General features: G+C 40.2%; 1 pseudogene; it reads right to left on the bottom strand.

Annotated features, from left to right (window-relative positions):
- Positions 1-418: 418 nt before the first annotated feature.
- On the bottom strand, positions 419-6688 carry LOC114515279 (annotated as a pseudogene).
- Between the last annotated feature and the right edge of the window lie 999 nt (positions 6689-7687).

Raw genomic sequence — 7687 nt, 5'->3', positions numbered from 1 at the left:
GACTTGTAAATGTGAGATTTTTATTCAATGGAGCCAAGTACTAGGGAAGACTTACTGCAAAGGAATAGCATTTTGCAGCAAGAACACCTTGGGGTGTACAGATTCTAGTTACTTGCTTCATGGAGCTCAAGCATAGATTTGACCTAACTCATTTCTTCCCCACATTCCTGGCTGGTAGACAAGGGCAGTGAGGAAGGAGAAGCTGAGTCACTAAGGCTTAATTCACTTCTCAGTTTTGGCCCTTAGAGCTTGCTTTAATAGAAGATGCTTTGAGTGGGATCAGCTTTCCTGTAAAAAAGCGTCCTGTGTCTCTTTTCAAAGTAGGGCTTTGGCTGTATGGAAGCAGTATTAATACTTAATGCTTTTTAAAAAAGTTTTGGTGGAAACTTATTTATTCAAAATGTAAATACTGTGTACTCCCTTTTAAAAGACTTGGAAAATGATCAAAATGGATCAATGTACAGTTAATGCTAAAGATTCAAATACTTAGGCAGAATTTCCCTCTTAAGTCTTTCACAAGTATAAAAAGGTGTTGGAATTTGTAAACGGCATAAATCCCAAAAGATTTTTTTTTCTTTTAAAAAGGATGGTATCCAGCTCACACAAACAATGGTTCTGTAGATAGCAAGGAGTTCCTGGTGTTCTTCTAGGCCCAGGCAGATCACTAACTTCTCCAATTACAACTGAGTTGCTCTATTCAGGCTTTTCGAAGCATTGTTAAGTTTCCCCACTAAGTCCTGCAATTGTTCCAAGTTGCAACTAAAACTAATTTCTGGGTGGGATCAGGAATGAGTGTTCTTAGTATTTGATATTCCAAATACCAAGAAACACCAGTTATATGACAGAGAGATCTGCCTTCCCAGCAGGGTTTTAGGGAATACTTATTATTCTAATATTCTGTGCAAAACAGTTCTATTTACTTTCTATCAAATTTACAGTCTCCTAGGTATGTGCTTGGAGTCAATTTGTCAGCTCTTTGCTTTCCTGCTTCCAGTACATAAGATGCAGCTGCTGCCTGACAGAGTCTTAAAACCACTGGGTGGATATATTTCAAGTCTGGCTCATCTAACACGGCCTTGTCCACCTGGGCATCCAGCAGGTTTTGGAAAGCTGCTTAGAGGAGAAGCAAGAAGGCATTGGGCCAAAGGAACCAGGATCAGCCAGTATCTCGAAGCCTTTCTGCACAGACTCCAATATTTAAGGCCTTTGAAGAATAAATGTATGTCTCTCCAATGGGGCCCACAGAAGTCACCTTCTCCTGTGTCATCTCTGTCTCTGCAATAGAAACATTGTCAGAACAGCAGTGTGTGGATGCAGCAGCACAGGTTACTGCATCAGACTGGAACAGGCTCTCTCCCCTGAGGCCCAGGTGGGGTTCCCAACACTCAGAAGGTTTAGGGAAGCACAGACTTGTCTCTTTACCCCACATGACCTGAACAGTGAAGGCAGGTTGCAGACCTTACTTCATATTCTAGGAAGTACTTTTCACTGTCAGGATCTTACTAGTGACTATTGCTTAGCTGAAGCCAAACTGGGGCATGCTTTGCACAAGAAAATCAGAGAAGCTTTTAGGAATATTGTTGCCACTGAGTGATAAAAACAATATTGCAGTAGCTGTGAAGAAGACGCCTGGAAGTGACCCCAGCTAGATCACTGACAGGCTGTGTGACTTTAGAAAACTTAAGTCACCTGGGCAACAATGTCCCTGTCTGTAAAATGAGGTGGTCCCTATGAGGTCATCACTGCAAGCATTCTCTGGTTTAGTCGTTCTCTCAGTAGTACCCAATGTTTCTCTGATCTTCGGATGGTCCTGTATAAGCTAGTCTCAGCACAGAAGACTGAACAATTACTCACATGGCATTTACCCCAAGGTGTCAGAGCTGTTCTGCTCTGCCCTTCACATCTTGTGAGATATAAAAACAGCAAGTTACTTCAGGGATAATAGAACAATTGCCTAACTATTCTGGGAAGTAGCTGGTCCCACTAGCAATTTTTAAATATTTAACTGAGTTGTAGAGCACCATAAAAAGTCTTTTTTTCCAAATTCTGTAACCCTTTCAAAGGCAAAAATCCTTAAAGTAGATGTAGTAGCCTCTGCTCCTGGCCTTTAGTCATATACAAATGTGACACTGTAGGTTCCCATTCATCTCCCTAGTTTAATTAAGTCAGGTATTGACTGGCTCCCTACACTGTCACCCAAGTTATGGTTCGCTTGTGACGCTCATCACACAAAATAGTCCAAATGTTGCTGCTTCTCCAACACTGGCTCAGATCTCTCTAACCAAAAGCACCTTTCCTTCCTCTAGTCTTTGCTGAGTAGTTTATATCACAATCTCACTCTGAAAGCCCTTAGAGATATTTGTTTGTGATTCTGTGTCTTCTACTACCTTCCCATCACATCATAGGGCTTAAGGTATTCTTTGTTGACACTAAATCTTCTCTCCACAAAAGGAAGCATGTCTCTGGTAAGCTGATAGTCAATCAAACCATATATCTGTAACTACAGAGGTATAGATAGAGATATATATGTAATTTTCTTTTCCATTTTCTTCTCCCAGAGGATAAAGAAAGGGTTGTTTATATTCTATATCACAACAATTAAAATGATTTTTGCACTCAGAAACAAAACTAAAATGAAAAATTCTTTTTTAAATGATTTTATTTATTTATTTTTAGAGAGGGAAGGGAGGGAGAAAGAGAGAGAGAGAGAAACATCAATGTGTGGTTGCTGGGGGCTGTGGCCTGCAACCCAGGCATGTGCCTTGACTGGGGATTGAACCTGCAATGCTTTGGTTTGCAGCCCGAGCTCAATCCACCAGCCAGGGCTAAAATGAAAAATTCTTAAAATCAACCTGAGTTGTGTAGGTCATCTTTATGGAATCATGGAAAGAGGAATACGACTAAGTGCTGTATAATCATTCTCATGGTGAATAATCAGGGAGATGTTGCCATGGAGGTGATGTTTGAGTTAATTCTTGAAAGATGGTAGCCCTGAAGGATGTTTGATGAGATGGGTGAAGGTGAAGTCAGGGCATTGTATTGGAGAGAACAGCATGACAAATGCACAGAAACATGGCAATTCAAGAATTGTTTGTTTATTCTACAAATAGGTCTTGAGTGACTACTACATGGGGATTCATCAGTGAACAACACAAAGAACCCTGCCTAGTGAAGATTACATTCTAGCACAGAATGTTGAGTAGTTAAAATTGGTTGGATGACATTAAACTTAAATAGTAAGTCAATGACAGGCTTTAGATGGGATTTATCCTGTTGCCAATGGCCTTTGAAAGAATATCCCTTCAATAAGGGGCAGGGAGCATTGGATGTAATCTGGGGCTGACAGATTCTGCAACTGCCTAGCACAAGACTACAGGCTTCTGCTTCCTAAGTGTGCATTGTGCAGCTCAAGGGGAGTGACCCACTAAAAATTTACTTGTTAATTTGGAGGTAGTAGTGCCACATAAAAGAACTCTAAAGTAGAATGCAAAGACTTGCTGTGATCCCTGATTCTACCACAACTAGCTTTTTTAACTGGGGTATGTATGTAGTCACCTCTCAGAGGCTCAGATCTCTCAACTGTAAACTGTAGCTGATAATATTTGCTTTACCTACTTCACAGTGTTGTGGAAATCAAAGGAGATAATTGACATAAAACTTCTTAGTAAAATTCAAATCAGTATCTATGAAAAATAGAGAGATTTAATACTTACTTATGCAATCTAAATCATAAGGCCTTTTACCAGGTTTTCTTTAGCTTTATTTTTCTACTAGGTAGGTTATTTATAATGAATGAGCTGGAAAATTGCCACTACTTTTCCCTTGTGTTGACATTGTCTTCTATTTACTAAGAAATTAAAAGAGGATGCCTCAGCTGGGAAAGGCGTGGTATGAAGGGATAATGACATGGAAAATACCTACAGCATTTGCATGTATCTTTGCTTTTATCCCAGGGATTTCCATCAGCACATCCCACAGCTTTTACCTAAATGATACGAATTCTTATGGCCTCTTAATGTTACTCATTTAATGTCAGTGTGTAGTCAAGTTCTTGTTGTCTTCCTCAAATGGTGAACAACCTGCTGTAGAACTGTGTGTTTCTAACATGTTAATGGTGGAGGGAAACTTTCATTCTCTTAGAGATGAGAAAGACTGAGACCTACATGTCTTTTCCAAGGACTCACATAAGTTCAAAGCAGAGGGAAGACTGGAATCCACACTTTGGACTCTCCAGGCTGGGTTGCTCCTCTCATTTCTATCATTCTTTCTTCTCATTATCCTGGATTTGAATTTCCATGTGCCTCTGAACATGAAATGGAGAAAGAAAGTCTAATATCTTCCTTCTAAAGTGTGGAAGGGCCTTTTTTAAGGAAAGCTCTGCAAAACTTTGAGACTCAGACTGGGAGCTTTAAACTGGTAAGTTTCCAGAATTCACTTAAGACAAAAATACAGAAGTCTTCTTATTTAAAAAAGATTAATAAAATAAACTAAAATTGATATTTAGATACTATTGAGTATGTTTTAAGCTTTTAAAAATGCTTTGTAGGTATTAACTCATCTAGTTCTCACAACAAAGAATAATGATGTACCACAACTATTCCCATTTTCCACATGAGGCCAACTAGGCAAAGAGAAGTTAAATAACTTCTCCAAGGTCACCAGCTGGTGAGTGTGGAAGTCTAGATGAGAACATGGGAAGTCAGACTGCAGAGCTCAAACTCTCATTCACTCTTTTATTCAGCATGTATTTCCTCTACACACTCTTCAAAGCAAAATACTGACTTACCTACAGTGTGGGAGATGTCATATGAAATCATTAGACCCTGGCATTTTCTGGCCCCAGGAGATTGTCCAGTTGAGGAGGACACTTGACCCAGTCCCTCTAAGGGTACTAGGCTTAAAGCAAGAATTATGTTTTTCTTGGGTCAAGGAACACTTAGGTTTTCCAAAAAGAATTTTTGATAGGCAATGGAACTTTGATTGATTATACTATTTTTAATTATATTTGATTGATTATGCTATTACAATTGTCCCAATTTTTCTCCCTTTGCCCCCATTCACCCAGCACCCTCCACTCTCTCAGGCAATCTCTACACCATTGTTCACATCCACGGGTCATGCATATGAGCTCTTTGGCTATTCCATTTCCTATGCTGTATTGTACATTCCCATGGCCATTTTGTAACTACCTATTTGTACCTCTTAAGCCCTTCATCTCCTCACTCATTCCTGCATAACCATTCCCATCTGGCAACCAACAAGACACTCTTGGTATCCATGATTCTGTCTCTGTTCTTGTTTGCTTAGTTTGTTTTTTAGATTCAATTGTTGATAAATATGTTTTTTTTTCCATTTTATTGTTTGTAGTTTGGATCTTCTTCTTTTCATTAAATAAGTCCCTTTAACATTTCACAAAATAATGGCTTGGAGATGGTGAACTACTTTAGTTTTTTCTCATCTGGGAAGTTCTTTATCTGCCCTTTTTTTCTAAGTGATAGCTTTGCTGGGTAGAGCAGTCTTAGCTGTAGGTCCCTGCTTTTTATGACATTGAATATTTCTTGCCAATCCTTCTAGCCTGAAAAGTTTCTTTTGAGAAATCAGCTGACAGTCTTATGGGAACTCCCCTGTAGGTAACTAACTTCTTTTCTCTTGCTGCTGTTAAGATTTTCTTTTTATCTTTAAACTTTAGTATTTCAATTGTGATGTGTCTTGGAGTGGGCCTCTTTGTATCTGCCTTGTTTGGGACTCTCTGTGCTTCCTGGATTTGCATGTCCATTTCCTTCACCAAACTAGGGAAGTTTTCTTTCATTATTTTTTCAAAAACATTTTCAATTTCTTGCCCTTTCTCTTATCCTTCTGGCACCCCTATCTTGTGAATAGTGGAATGCTTGAAGTTGCTCTAAAGGTTGCTTATACTATCCTCATTTTTTAAATTCTTTTTTCTTTTTATTGTTCTGGTTGCTTGTTTTTGCTTCCTTGTGTTCCAAAACATTGATTTGATTCTCAGCCTTATGCACTCTACTATTGTTTCCCTATAAATTGTTCTTTTACTTTAATTAGTGTATCTTTCATTTCTAACTGGATCTATTCTTTCATTTGAGCCAAGTTTCTCTGTCTCCTCATTTTGGCAGCCTCCTTGCATTTGTTTTTATGTATTAGGTAGAAATGCTATAAATCCCTGTCTTTGTAGCAGGTGTGTCCTATAGGGTCCAGGGGCACAGCATCCTCTATTACCAAAGATGGGTACTCAAGGTGCACCCTTCATGTCAGCTGAGTGTACTGTCCTCTTATAGTTAAGCCTTGGTTACTGGTGGCAGGTCAATGAGAGAGATTTGCCCAGGCCAGTCAGCTGTAAGGACTAGCTGTGACCACTGACCACCAACCTCCACCCTCCATGGAGGATCAGCTATGCAGGGTCAGGGTGATGGTTCTTCAAAGTGGTCTGTGTTATCCCTTGGGTTCATAGGCTCTGGAGTTTCTGGGTGGTGCAAGCTAAGGCCAGCCCCCACTTGTGTTATGTTCATGGCCACCTGACTGAGCTATACAGCAATCTGAGATAGCTGTTGCTTATGCTGGGCTTGGAGATTCTCAGGCAAAGCAAGCTGTGGATCTAGGCTGCTTGCTGCTGCCGTACCTGGGGCCCCTTAAGAAGTGATATGGGAGCTGGGAGCTCACTGAAGTTGGCCATTACTTGTTTGAGAGGATTTAGGAAGTTGTGAAGTATGAGCCAAGACCAGCCATTCATATGAAAAAGTAGATTGGGTGGGTGCATAAGTTGGATAGGACAGAGTTTCAGGGTATCTTCAGGGCAAGATAGACTGTGTTGGCTAGATTGATGAAGTCTCAGATATGGCACCAGCCTATGGAATCTGTGGCTCTGTGGGAGGAGGGCTCAGTAAAGGGACAATGGCCCACCTTTCTGTGGGAAAAAGCTGTCCCCCAGTTCTCACCTTGATGCCAGACACTTTACTTTCTCCTTTTATGCCACTGGTGCCTTTCAAGCTGCTACGCCAGCACTGGAGCTCAGAGAGAGTGAGTCTGATTAAGTTCTTGTGTGGATTCTTTAAGGGGAACTGCTTGGGACTCCAGAAGCTTCTTCTACTGACTCAATCCTCACTGGTTTTCTCAGCCAGAAGTTATGAAGGCGTATCTTCCTGGCACTGTAACTCTGGGCAGGGGAGCCTGGTGTGAGGCTGAGATTCTTTGCTCCTGAGGTAGCCCTCCTGAATTGTTATCCTTCACAGATTTATGTGGGCCCTACCTGTTCCATTTCTTCACCCCGTCTACCAGTCTTTTCTTTAGTGTTTTCTTTAATTCCGTAGTTGTCAGACTTCCATTCAACTTGATTTATGACAGTACTGAGTGACAGTTGTTCTATATTTTAGTTGTAATTTTGATGTGGTCATGTGAGGATGTGAGCCATGTTTACCTATGCTGCCATCTTGACCAGAAGTTACATTTTTTTTCTTAAAACAATCTGTGTAGTTAGAGATATTGTTAATCTTTAATCCAGGCACCACAATGAACATCCTTTTTTAACATTCAAAAACAAAATTAGAAAAAAGATGAAGTAATGGAGGCAGCAAAAAGTATAGCACCAATAACATAAAAAAATCCATAATTGATTCCAATACATCTATTGTATGGATTCCAGAGAATGCTTCAGGCCTGGAGTATTTGTGGCTGC

This window comes from Phyllostomus discolor, chromosome 2 (assembly GCF_004126475.2).
Source record: "Phyllostomus discolor isolate MPI-MPIP mPhyDis1 chromosome 2, mPhyDis1.pri.v3, whole genome shotgun sequence".
In the NCBI taxonomy this organism is placed as follows: Eukaryota; Metazoa; Chordata; class Mammalia; order Chiroptera; family Phyllostomidae; genus Phyllostomus; species Phyllostomus discolor.
The sequence above is the reverse complement of the archived record's forward strand: the minus strand, read 5'-3'. Positions and strand labels throughout refer to the sequence as shown.